Genomic DNA, 14,636 nt, shown 5'->3' on the forward strand with positions numbered 1-14,636 from the left:
CAGCATTTGCATTTGCATTATCACCACCCTCAGCATGTTGCATATGTCGCCTTATAACAGCAATGGCAGCCCCTAACATTTCTTTGTCTCAGTAAAGCTTCTTCAGTTTTCACTTCTATTAGCTTACTGCAGTGTTGCAGTGTCTCTTGAGAGAAACATAATGGACTGCTGTTTGCAGAGTTTTAAGTGCTGGGCTGGGCTAGTGTACTGCCTGTGTAATTGCCTGATTCTGATTGTTTTCATCTGCTAGCTCTGCTAGTACTCCCTGGTAACTTCCTACTATTTGGTGTGCTTCTTTTTTTCTTTCTGTTTCCTCAGGGGGGAGCGCTGCGCACACAAGTGCAAACACGCGCACAGCAGCTAACATGCGCGCACACATGCTTACACGGACTAAAACTTGCCTATTCTTGTTAAAACGCGCGCACACCGGTGCAAACGCGCTTACAACTGTTTACACAGCCTTACATATGCTTACTCCGGCTTACATGCGTGCACACACACTAACACTCGTGCACACTGTCTTACTCAGGTTTACTGGTGCGCACACACGCGCATGCACGCTCAGCAAGAAACTTTGGTGTTATCCACGGTATACACCTTCAATTTCTTTACTTTACCTAGCCTACCTGTTGACACACCTCTTTCAATGATATGTAAATGTCACCTGACATATGCCACTCAGCTCCAATGAGCTTCACTTCTTTCATACATGCCCCCCTCATGATGTCACCTATCTTCTACTCTGTTACTCCCCTTATCCTATGCCTACACTCCACTGACTGTTCTCATTTGCTATATAAACTTGCGATTCACTATCCTAACCCTCATTTGCATAGGATTGCCTACTAATGCTTGGTTACATTTCTTAGACTGAGCTCCCCCCTTAGCAACCTCTACTCAGTGGCCATGTTGTCTTCAGCCTTCCATTCACTTGCATTGTAAATTCATATCAGCAATAAAATCCACATTTGTGGATCTTAATTATTGATTTTCTGTTTTTTAGGGCACAGCGCATTTGCGTGGCGCTGCGCTATGCTTAAACCCCGGAGATCGGGATGAAAAAAAAGTTATTTTATTTTTATTTTGCATCACTTCACATTGCCAATGGCCGTATTTTCGGCCATTGGCATGCTTCCTCCTGTAAATGCATCCTTTTTTTGGAGCTGTAACGGCTCCGTTTTGCTATTTGCAGAACCGTACTCATTTGTCAACTGAGTACATTTCTGCAAATAACACTACTCCTACTCGGACAGGTTCGGGTTTCCTGGATCGCAAATTTACCTCATTTGCATAGCTTTCACCTGCAATTGAGGTAATTTGCATATCCAAGCCCTGTCCGTGTAGGACTAGTTTTGAGAGCTCTGTTACACGCCCCTACCAGCTGTTCCTGGATCGCTCGGCAGACATGTTGGCTGCATGGAGTCTTACTCTACTCTTAGACTCCGTGCAAACCTTTGTGAATCCGGCCCTATATGTGTAATAAATATATCTAAATATATATATATTAACTAATAAGACAAATCATAACATTTTGCATTACAATACTTGAATATATACATACCTCAAACTCTGTAATTAATACATGCCTCAAACTCTATAATTAATAATCCACAGTACCACCATAAAAAATGCAAAACATACAAAAAATATATATGCATAAGTAATACATGTGTATGTCATATGAAATGTAAACAAAAATATATATATAAAATATCCATGAAATTAGATATTCGTCTAGCATACAAATCATATATAGCCTTGTAACAACTTAAAATGACTATACAGTCATTACTGTTTATTAATTAATATAGGTTTAATTGTAATATGGTCATTAAGACCAGACAGTGTAGATGCATCATATAAGTAACATACAAAGCTATGTCAAATCCAGAGCTGTTGGACATGCTCCATTTAAAGAAATCCCAATCCCTCCGAGCTACACGCTCTGGGGACCTAAAACTTGTCACCACAATAAACAGAACATGCTGGAGGGATAGATTCCTGTCCCAGAGACTTCCCATACTCTGGAACAAACTACCCATCTATGTCAAGCAAAGTTCCTCATTAGCACTCTTCAGGAAAAATCTTGATGATTGGCTGGGAGATAGGAAATTCACACTTCTGTGGCTCTGCTTGACAGGGGCACATAAAAATAATTTTCTTGGGTGGCAAAAGCCAGGGTACCATTTGGCTAGGCTTATATAGGCTCTAGGGCCAATAGCCTAGTACCTACCTATGAATCTATGAATCTATTAGAGTTGTGTTTTTCTATTATACATACTGGCCATCTTCCAAAAGCTCTGGCTCCCTCCAAGACTTTCACTCTGACTGCTGACTGGTCAGCCCTGCAGAAGGAAAATCATCAGTCAGAGTGAAGAAATTTCAAGACTTTCTTGCCCAAGAGATAAGAAAGAGCGTACTCATCCTGAATTACTAAAACAGGGAAACAACAGTTGTATTATCCCACCAGGTAACTATATACTAAAGTAGGGGGTGGAGGATAGATGTGGCTACTGCAGCAGTGAGGAATTTGAACATCTACTGTTATGGGGAAGGGCAACTTTGACAACTGTACTACATTATTATTCCCACTGTTAGAGTAGCCCACGTGGAAGGATCAGGGAGCCCCTGAAAAACGGTCCAGTCAAAGTCTGTTCTGGATATAGAAAAGAAACTCCAGTCTGCAGTGCCTTGTAAAGGTATGTACACAGGACCAAGTAGCTGCCTCAAGAATACTTCTAGTGTCCACCCCTTTCTAACATGTCAAAGTCCTATATAGTGAACCTTGATACTGCCTGGAGCTGGTTTACTATGGTGGGATTAATAAAAGGCAATCACCAAGGATAACCACTGAGAAACAGTCTGTTAAGACACAAGTTGTCCATTATTTGCTTCAACATAAGAAAACCAGCTGACCAGCTTTTCAAATGAGCTTGATTATGTAGAGACAGTACCTGAGCTGTCTATTCATGTCGAGTGTGTAAAATAATTTCTCCCTGGTTCTGAGGATCTGGATAAAACAATGGGAGACTGATGGCTGGATGTAAAGTGAACTCTGAAACAACCCTGGCATGAATGAAGATTTGTTCTTAATGAGACTCTGTCTCTATGAAAGACCAGATATTCTTCACCCACCATGAGAGCTTGTAACTCCGATACTCTTCTTGCAGATGTCAGAGCAATAAGAGGAACAGTTTTCCATATAATGAACCTTAAGTCTGTTTGATGTGCAGGTTCAAATGGAGAAATGGTTAAATAACTTTTCCAGTGCAAAGTTAAGATACCAGGAAGGAGCAAGCTGTTTATGATGAGGTCTCAGGTGCAAAATTACTTTAAGAAAATTCTTTACCAGAAACATAGAAGAAAGTGGAGGATCCATTGGCAAACATGCTGAATGGCATCAATATACACCTTGATAGCGGCATAAGAGAGGCCAGAGGCTAGTAACACACACACATATTTGAGTACCAGTGGTATATAATCTCCTGATTGACTCTTTGCCATCATCTCTAACCACTCTAATATATTCCACTCCATCTAGAAAATCTTTTCTATTTGTCAATATAAGATTGTCAAGTAGCAGGATTTCTAGCCTTCTTTAATAGCTGTTGCACATCCTCTGAAAAGAAGAGCCTAAAAGGAATTACAATTGAATCATCCAAGCACTTATTTGGACATGTTTGAGATTTAGGTGTATCAAACTCTCCCCTGTCTTGTGTGAGTAATTCCAGTTTGCAAGGAGGCTTGTGGTAACTACCCTTGGCCATTTCAGTAAGAAGAGAGAACCAACATGCAAGGGCCAAAAGGGAGTCACCACAATTATTTCTGAATGTCCATCTGAATCTTCATAATTACCTTGGATATCACTGGAAAGGGTAGAAATGCATAAAGGATCAGAAATGAAAATGCATCTGTTTTCCAGGCCTGCTTGCAAGAAGTACTGAAGCAGAATCTTTTCAGTTGTCTGTTTTGACAGGAGGCAAACAGATGTCTTTCAGATGATTGTCATAACTTATAGGTTCATAGGTTGGTACTAGGCTATCAGCCCTAGGGCCTATACAAGCCTAGCCATAGCAATTCCCTGGCTATTTCTTCCCACACTATTTACTTCCCTGATCAATAACTTGATCGATTCTTAAAATACATTTGCATTTGATTTCCATTTGTGTGGGTATTTCCTGGTCCTGCTTAGCTTGACAGCCATTATGTTTTGCTCTGACAGAATATAAGGCATTTACAGGGTTAAGGAGTGCTGACGAACTACCTCCCAAGCCATTATCACCAGACTTCACTGAGGGTGCAACCTGGTACTGTGACTCCTTGCCTTTTGATGTACCACATCACTGTGCTGTTTTCATTAATCACCTGAAGAGGTCCTGGGTACCACAGATGATAAAGAGTTATTAAGGCATGGAACACAGCCATGTTGACATTTATGTGCTTTGGTCTGTCTGAGGAATCACACAGGCCATGTACCTCTACTCCAACTGAAACTCCCCCATTTGAAATCTGAGGTGTCCATAGCTACAGACTGGCTTAGAGGAAGAGGAGGAAAGAGGACAGCTGAATTTGTTTGCATTTGTAGTCTCCACTAGTGCAGTTCCTTTTTTTTACAAAGCCCAAGATTGGAATCTGAAATCCCATAGGATGTAAATACTGGATCCATATATTTTTTAGAAACCAATGAAGCTTTTCCATGTGTAACCTGACAAGAGGAACCATGCAAATCACAGATGTCATTAAACCCAGCATCCAGAGATAATCTCTGGCTGAAGTCTGATATTAATTTGAGAAAATCAGGAAAGTTTCCGGATAAAAAGTCACCTTCTCCTGTGTCAAAAACAGCCTGCATGGTGTCTATAAGTAATTTTAGAAAGACAATTGTGTGCAACAGGAGCAAGGGGGATTTCCAATTTTTTATCTGCAACCCAGATTGGTCAGAAGAGAATAAACTCATTGTAATGATGCTTGACATCTGGAAAAGACCCTGCAAAGATGGGTAATCTAAATAAAGAAATATGTGGATGTCATTCAGTGTGCATTGAGCTATAAACAGAGCTAGAAACTGTATCCATCACTGTAGCAGCAGATAACCCAAAGGTAACACAGAGAACTGATAATATGACCCAAAAACATTGAAAATCTGAGAAATATCTTGAAGCATTTAGCTATGGGTATGTGATGGTATGCCTCTTTTAGATCTAACATTACCGTTAAATTTTCCTGGGAATGAGAGGTAACAGATTCTGAAGGTTAATATCTTGAATTCTGGAATTTTCACATACAGATTTAGAAAGGCTATATCTAGAACTGGTCTCTAAGAAGATAATTTCTTTGGTACCAGAAACATTCTGGAATTGAAGCCTTTGCCCTTTGATTTAATGATAACAGTTATATGATTCCTAGGGTGAGTAAGTGCTTAAGAACCTGAGGAAAAATCATTTTAAGTCAAAGGGTGGGAAGAAACTCCCCTGAAAGGAGCTATTTGTATCCAGTGCCAACTGTATGCCTACAGAACCAGCTTTAACACCCAAGAGTCTACAACAATGTATTTCCCAAGGGGATTGTACAATTGCCAGGGTAGATTCTGAGAGATAGGGAAAGAGGGGCAGGTTGGAGAAACAATACTGGATATAGTCAATCTGAAGTTGTAGTATGCCCCTTTTTTAAGAAAGAATACTTTTTTCTTGTTGATCCCCTCCCGCCATCTCTATTTATTTACCTGTTTACTTTCAGAAGGCAAGGAGTGTTTGTTTTATTTCTTAAACATAAAATAAGATCTGGAAGATTTGGGACTCTGAAATCTCCTGAAAACAACATGAATTAATTTCCCTAACTCATGAAATTGTTTGAGGGCCTGAGTAGCAAGTGGGCCAAATAATAAATCCTTGTCTAAAGATGATTTCAAAATTTCAGATTTTACCACATCAGAAAACTTTTGATCACATACCCAGGCACACCTCTTCAAAACTGTAGCAGTAGCAGTGGACCTAGACACAGTGTCTACACAATCATACACACACGTTAAGTCATATTTAGATCATAGAAAGTTACTAGGCTATTGATCCTGAGGTCCTTACATGCCTAGACAAGAATTTAGCCCATGTTTTGACAAGTCAGCACCCGATGCCCCTGTCCAGCAGAGACACTGGTGGAATCCCAGGGGTGTATTTTCTGTTCCCCATCCAGTTATCCAGGTTGTGCTTAAAAAGGGTTCTAGGATCATAGGTATCATAGGATACCTTAGAAATGTTAGAAACAAGAGAATTCAGATAGGCCCTAACTTTAGTGGGGATGTGTGGTAGCTAACTCTCTCAAGCATTTTGAACCAAAAAATGTGCACACCTCCACATATGAATCTGTTAGTTAAGAATTCTATATGCCAAAGTGGAAGATTTTAAAAAATTATCTCACCAGTCCAATATCTTCCCCTGCTTGTCTATATGAAAATGGTTGGAGGACACCAAGACCATGTTCCAAGCTGGCAAACATGTGGAAATGACAACAGGGTCAAACCTAAGGTGAGAAAACACTGGCTTGTTAGTTTCTGAAAATTTAATAACATCCATCTACTTTTTGGGGGACTGAAGGTTGTGAATCAGGGTTGTTGCAGGCAACATTAAATACATCCCCCAAGGCTGGCACTAGTGAAGGAATAGGTGCTGAATGAATATCTACTTGTAAGATGTTATATCTGCTTAATTCATGGGAGACGTCCATTTGTTCTCATAAAAGCACTTTATTCATCCTGGCTATAGTTTGAGAAAAGAAAAATTCCTCCAATGGAGGTTTTGAGGACAAAGTTTCCTCTGAATTTAAGATTTGGGCTTTAAAATCTGCAGGAGATGAAGCCTTGTCCCTGTCTATGTCAGAATATGTCTTCCTTAGGAATTTTTCTTCTGTCCTGATTTACAGGTACTGCATTCTGAGTACCAGGATTAGCTGCATGTAACAATTTCTTGGCCTAGATAAGAAAATCATCTTTTTTAAGAGACACCATGCCTTCAGGTGAACAATGTTTAATCCTTGTCTTTTTCTTTATGGGTATCCCTAATGGCAGACTAAGAAAAGGTACTTCTGCTCCTACTTCTTCCCTGCCCCATACAGCAGCATCCCACTGTGTGTTTCTGTGCCCTAGGAAAGATGGTTCTCCCATGCCTTGTTAAACTCTGGAACAGCTGAAGAGAATGTACCTGACCCCCTGGTTCATTGTGGTGGAAAGGACTACACCAGAGGAAGCTAGAGAGGTAAGTGAGGAATGACTGTGGACTACTACAGAGTCACCCACATTTGAATGAAAGATTGGCTGAGCCCACAGTGTATGTCAGGGCTCTTTGGTAAGTTGTTTTTCTAGAAAAAATAGAAGTTGTACCAGCAGAAGTGGGGTAAGTATCCAAGCTGTGGTCAAAGAGGATGTTTCAGATGCTTTGCTGGAAAGATTCAGTGAGAAGGTATGTTGTTGAATAGTGCCTACAGGCACACACTTACCCTTTTCACATATTCAATCTCCCCTATTCACAGTAACACATTCACAGCACAATAAATTCCTGTCAGAAACCCCTCAAGATAAATTCAGTTTGGCAGAAAAAATGGCAGGTAAGTTGTCACTCACAAGCGCTAATATATCCTGTAATAGTTCCTGTGATAAATAAACCAATTCCTAATGCTAAACTTGAACTTAAAATAGATAAAGCTTACACAAGAGGTACATTTTCACAGAAAAACAGCACCCCCAAATTAGCCAACATTTAAAATAGCATTTCCCGACAAGAAACTTCCGATATTACAGAGATACCAGTTTTCTTAAAGGGGCAGCCCTGCTAAAAAGCTAAATAAAATAAACATAATTTTTTTTTTTTTTGCATATAAAAGACAAAAATTTTGTATGGAAGGATTCCCCAGTGGGGACTTATCTGCCAGAATGAAGCTGAAGGCCAGCTACTGCGCCTGTGAAGCCTCTGAACTGCTCCTTCACAAGGCGGCAAGAATGTACTGATGTTTCTTCACTTTCACGGCTGAATTTCCCTCTTCAGTGCTGGCCAATCAGCAGCCAGAGTGAAGGTGCGGGAGGGAGCCAGAGCTTTAGGAAGCTGGCCATTCACTGTGTCTTGGGCAAGACAAAACCAATATAGCCTTTCCAGAAGTGGGAATGATGAACTTATAAATAATCAAACAACCAAAGCTCCAGCAAGGGAAACAATTAGCAAATAAAGGAAGTAAGATAAGTAAGATAACTGATGAAGCTTTTTTTTTTTGGCAAAACTGGTCTTCATTTTGCTTCTTTACCTATAAAATTTAAGCAAATAGATTTGGTAATTATATTTTTTGCTGACATTTTGTTTGTTCCACCAAATAATCAACCACATTGGCTTACATGTCAATTAAACATTTACCAACAGCACTAGCATCAAAGCTTCCAGTTAAGTGAGTGTACACCAAATCTAGTAAAAGAAAAAAAAATGTCTAAAACTGAGTTTATTTTGTGTGTGCAGTCTGAAGCAAGTACATGCTCACTATATATACAGTACATGCCTTAACTGTCCCAGACTGCGGTGGTGGTGCTGCGGTAGAGTTGTCGCCTCACAGTAAGATGTTGTCCTGTTCGATTCTCAGCTAGAGTGTCTTCTGTGTGGAGACATGTGTGAATGGGCATACCTTCGTTGAAGGTTGTGCATCAGGGCCGGCAACTCGGCATGTAAAAATCTACTGCCAATCATTAGCGGACCGGAGTTCCGCTGTGGCGACCCCTAACCGGGAAAAGCCAAAAGACACAACAACATGCCTTAACTGTCCCATACATGAGAGTAGCCATGAAGGAGCATTAAAGCACATTCATACAACGACATTATCTAAAAAAGTAAGAATTTTTCTTTTAAACAGTGTAATTGTATAATACTGGATTTACTCCCAGCAGGTTTTGTTTGATCACAATGATGAAGCATTCATGATTAAACCATGGCAGCTGTGGTTAAATCCGACATTATTCACACCCAGGTGCGAGTTATTGCTAAAATAAGATCTGGTGATATGAATTTATAGAAATGGCAAACACTTCAAATGACTACTTAGTACACATAACTAAACATGATTGATGCTATTACATCTTCAGATATGAATCTCAAGAATACATCGTCTTACATCAGACTTGCAAACTATGCCATCAGCCATAAGTATTTAAACGACATTGAGACATGGGTCCATATAACATTTCAGCATTAATAATACAGATATTAAAATAAGAGTTAGCTTATTCATTAAAAAATTTTCAGTTACATCAGTATTATTAATCAGTATTATTAATCAGTATTAGCAAAAAACTACGGGCACTCATAAAATCATCTAAGGCCAGCTTCGAGAGAAAAATTGCACAGGACACTAAGGATAATCACAAGGCTTTCTTTGGTTATGTTAGGAGCCTGGGTGGGAATTTCCACATATGCTCAGAATTAGTCCAAAATGACAAAAAATACACCGAACCCACAGACATTGCCAACATCCTAGCTGACAGGTTCAGTGCAAACTTCTCCCCCCCCCACCAAAAGGGCAAATATCTATCCCAGCAGAGTGCTGCCCCCCTGACATCTCAGATGCTCAGGTAAGAGCCGCCCTCTCCAAAGCAAAAACACAGCATCAATGGGACCAGACGGTGTCCCGGGCTGCGCCCTACATGAACTCCAAGAAGAGCTAAACCCAAACCTAAAACTACTGTTCAATCTCAGCCTTACTACAGGATATGTACCCAAAGAGTGGTGTACAGCAACAGTGGTCCCTCTCCACAAAGGTGGTGCCTCAATGGATCCTGGAAACTATCGCCCCATAAGCCTGACTAGCTTGGTCTGCAAAGCTATGGAAAGGATCATCATGGACCTCATAAATAAAGATATTGGGGACCTACAGACACTGGATCCTACCCAGTTCGGCTTTGTTAAGGGCAGATCCTGCCTCTTAAACCTGGTCAATTTCTTTAAAACACTCACCAAGGCCATTGACGAGGGGAAGGTGGTCCACACAGCCTACCTAGACCTCGCAAAAGCCTTCGATACAATACCCCACTCGGGCATTATAGATAAGCTCACCAGCTTAAATATAAACCCCTATGTCACTATATGGGTTGCAAACTGGCTCAAGGACAGAACCCACATGGTTAGAATTGCTGGAGCCATGTCAGACCCCAAACCAGTTACAAGTGGCGTCCCACAAGGCTCAGTCCTGGAACCTCTCTTGTTCGGTATATATTTCTCGGAGGTACAGGCCAACACGGAAGGACTGTGGCTGACCAAGTTTGCAGATGACTGCAAACTGGGCACCATAATAGACTCTCCAGCCGACACAAGCATCCTCCAAAAGGGCCTCATAGAAACAGACAACTGGTGCCAGAGCCATGGCCTCAAGCTAAACGCCAAAAAGTGTATAGTCATCCCCTTTGGCAAAAACAAAGTGCCCACAAATTACCACATAGGTGGTAATCCATTAAGTACAGAAGAAGTAATTAGGGACCTGGGGACCCAAGTTGATAGCAATCTCTCATTTGACAACCACATGGCCAAAGTGGTTAGAAAAACATTTTATATAGCCCACCTAATCATGAAGGGATTCACATCTAGATCAGGGAGGTCATCGTGCCTCTTTACTCATCCCTCATCAGGCCCATAATTGAGTACAATGCCCCTTTTGGGATGTACCTTACCAGACACCTGCAGCAACTGGAAAGACCCCAAAGGTACCTCACAAAGAGGATCAAAGGGCTCAAACAGATGCCATATGCTGCCCGGTTAAAGAAACTCCAGCTCTTCTCAGTGGCATACCGCCTGCTCAGAGGCGATCTGTGCCTGACGTATAAAGCCATGTCCAACCCGGAATTAATGGACATGCTGCACCTCAGAAAATCCAAATCCCATCGAGCTACGCTCGAGACTTGAACGTCAGCACTGAAATAAATAGGACATGCTGGAGGGACAGATTCATAATCCAGAGGCTCCCTTCACTCTGGAATAAAATCCCAGTCCAGGTTAGGCAGAGTCCCTCATTGACTCTCTTCAAGAGGAATCTTGATGAGTGGATGGGAGATTGTAGGTTTACCCTGGGTATCACTTCTGTGTCACTGTTAGACAGAGGCACAGTATACTAACCTCGAAAAAGGGCATAGCAAAATTAATTTAAAATGGGTGGCGAAAGCCAAACACACTTTGACTAGGCTTATAAATGCCCTAGGGCAGATAGCCTAGCATGAACCTATGAACCTATGAACCTAAGTTGGTTACTTATCAAGGGAACTATACCTATGGTATGTAAGCAATCATTGGTTATCCCCATATACAAAGACAGGGAGATAAGCAATGAAGTCCAGAATTGTAGATGTATTAGTTTAACATCAATCTTAGTAAATGTTTTGAGAGCCTTTTATTAAATTTATTAATACATTTCTAAATTATACACAAATATAAAATAGCTTTAGCTTAGATTTTTTTTATTGAATGTTCAGCTTTGACTAACATGCTGGAGTTTTATGATATAGTAAGTACGGCCAACAGCAGGGACTTTCAGTTCTGGTAATTTCTGTAGGCTTTAAGAAAGCATTGGACATACTACCATGACTACTAATCTTGAAGGATATGAATTAACATAACATAAATCCATATGTAGTACAAGGGGATAAATTATGGTCAACCAAAATGTCACAGAGAATATAAATATTAGGTTCTTTACCCAACAGAAAGAGTGTATATGCTGGAGTCCCTCAGAGATCTGTACTGGGGCCTGTATTATTTAACACAGTGTTTCCCATTTCTTCAGAAACATCTGCTTGACATAAAAATGTGCTGATGCTTCTACAACTGGAGTGGTTTTCTCATCTAATGCTGACATACTTAAGTTAAATGAGTATCTAGTAGAAAATACTATGCTGGCTAAATATGCAGGTTTGTAATTTAGCATAAGCAAATATATCATTTTTGATAAAAGCAGATTTAATCATCAAGTTATACTGAATTTAAAAAATCAACAGGTAATCTACAAGAAAAATGTTGGAGTTCTAGGTAATGGTAAGTTTAACTTTATGGGTCAAATTAATACTATAAAAATAAAGGGTCTATATTGAATCAGCAAACGCTTAAAAAAGTGAACGCTGATTCAACGACCCTATTTAACCGAAAGCCTACAATCCCAAACACCCAGAACAGCGATTATTTTCCCAGGGGAAAAAAAAATCGCTGGGCCAGTTTTGGGAGTTTTCCATTTCTTCCACTGTGGTGCGATCTCGGAGTTGGTATATTTAAGTAGGGGGTGTGGGGGTGGTGAAGCCCCCCACATTAAATAATGTTTTAAGATTTTTTTTTGTGGAACAGCGAGTTTTTTCCCTGGGAAAAAATTGCTGTTCCGAGTGTTCGGGATTGTAGGTTTTTGGTTAAACAGGGTAGATGAATCAGAGTTTACTTTTTTAAGTGTTCGCTGATTCAATATAGACCCAAAATAAAGCAATGATGCAAGCGGGGCTACTTTTTAAATCGGTGGTTATGAAGAATTCAGGGATTCTAGCAGTAGGTTTTTTTTTTAATCATTAGGAAGACCATTATTGGAGTGTATTTCAGCTTTTTGTGTTTACAACCTTACTCATGTAAGTCAGATTTAACTATTTGCATTGTTTTATTAAAATTATATTAGTGGATAGGTGGTTAAGTGTATGTTTTAGTTATAGAGAGTTAATATTGCCAGGTAGTCTGATGTTCTGAGTACTGGTCTTTAGAAACTGTGAAACAGACCTCCCCAGTAAACAAATGTGAAATAAATAAATAAAATAAAATAATTCAAGACAGCACAGTGTCTTTTATTAAGATGTCTTATGCAAAGAAAGGTGAATATAATACTGATATTGCTGAAACAAGCAGTATATACTGACATAAGCTGTAATGAAAAAGAAATAACATTTGAAAATATGAGTATCTCACGTTATCCAACAAGTGGTATAATTTCACTACACTTATTCAGCATATAAATTATTTTGAGAATGGGATGATCGTGTTATCTGTGACTATAAGAATGAAGTGCTTGTATTTCAGGATATGTATCCCAGATCAATCAGATCAGCAAACTATATTTTCTGTTAATTCCATTTGTATGTGTGCCCAGCACCCTCTTATCCCCAAACTGACTAGCAGTAAGGGGTGAGAGAATAAGAAGGCACCTACCCCCTTACAAACACAACTACTGAAAAACACAGTTTGCAGATATGGCTTGCAGTGACATACAGCAACTCATAACATGAACTTATTTTGTTCTTCTGTTTCAAGGGGATAGGTACAGTAAAATAACTTCCATATTCTGTAGTAGTATCTGATCATACTCAAGAAGTTGTTTATCAGAATACAAGTTCATTAAATAATATTTTCTTGAAATTAGCAACAGAGAAGTAAGCATTTTATCTGAATAGCTGTGAAAATTAAGTAACCTGGATGTGGATATGACTGGATTCAAGTACAAAGGTAGACAGGATGCCATCAGGTATCTCCAGATTTCCAAACACAATGAGATTATAAAGGGATGGGAGTTCAACATCAGCTATCATCCAAGTATCTACAAAAAAATCAAAAACATTTAAAGAAAAATATGTTAACATATTTGACAAAATACATCTGAGAAATTACATCTAGGAGAGGAAGCTGATTCTGTTGTTATTATTATTATTACCTCTACTAACTACTACCCAAATCTACACAACATGCCTCCCTAATACACTACACAGATGACACCACAGTCATTTGCACATCTGACAACATGGCACACATTTGCAAAAAAAATATCCAGGAAGCTTTAAAAGCAACTGAAACATGGGTTTGTAACTCACAATTTATGCTCAACCCTAAAAAAAAAAAAAAAACTAGTATTTTTCCCAAATCTCTCTCCCATGAAAAAAGCTACATTTAAAGTCCTCTCTTTATAATACAACCACTGGAGTCATTTCTCATGGGTTTATATCACATAATCGAAACATGGAACATCAAACGCTAAAATGAGTGAATTTTCACATTATTGAATGCTGTATTGTGGGGGGCTGCACCCCCCACCACCCGCTAAGTATATATTCCTACTCCAAGGTCACATTACAGTGAGGAAAGAGCAAAAATCCCAATCTTCACTGTAGTGTGAAATAAATCCAGGAACTTCGATTACGTGAAAATTCACTCATTTGGGAGTTTGATGTTCTGTGTTTCGATTATGTGATATAAACCCACTACTCATAGCAAGTTATTAGAGATGATGTTAAGTTCAACCTGCATATACAAAATTCCATAAGAACAACTCATCAAAAACTAGGGATGCTTTATAGAGCCAAAAACTTTCTCACTGAAGCAACTAAAACTACACTTGCCTCTACTTATCTCCTCCCCACACCTCTTTATGGCACCCCCATCCTTAACAACCTTCAGGCATCACATAAAAATCAAAACATGAACAATACTATATCAAAGCTGCTAAATTTACAGCAAATACCCCTTTTAGAATCCACCACTGTATAGCACCAAAAATCCTAAATTGGTTAGAACTACCACATCAACTAACATTTACACAGCTTCTTACCACCTATAAAATTATCCAGAATCAATCTATTTGTTCAGCACTAAATAACATTCTATACAACT

This window comes from Protopterus annectens, chromosome 2.part1, assembly GCF_019279795.1.
Source record: "Protopterus annectens isolate FY-2018-M chromosome 2.part1, PAN1.0, whole genome shotgun sequence".
NCBI lineage: Eukaryota > Metazoa > Chordata > Ceratodontiformes > Protopteridae > Protopterus > Protopterus annectens.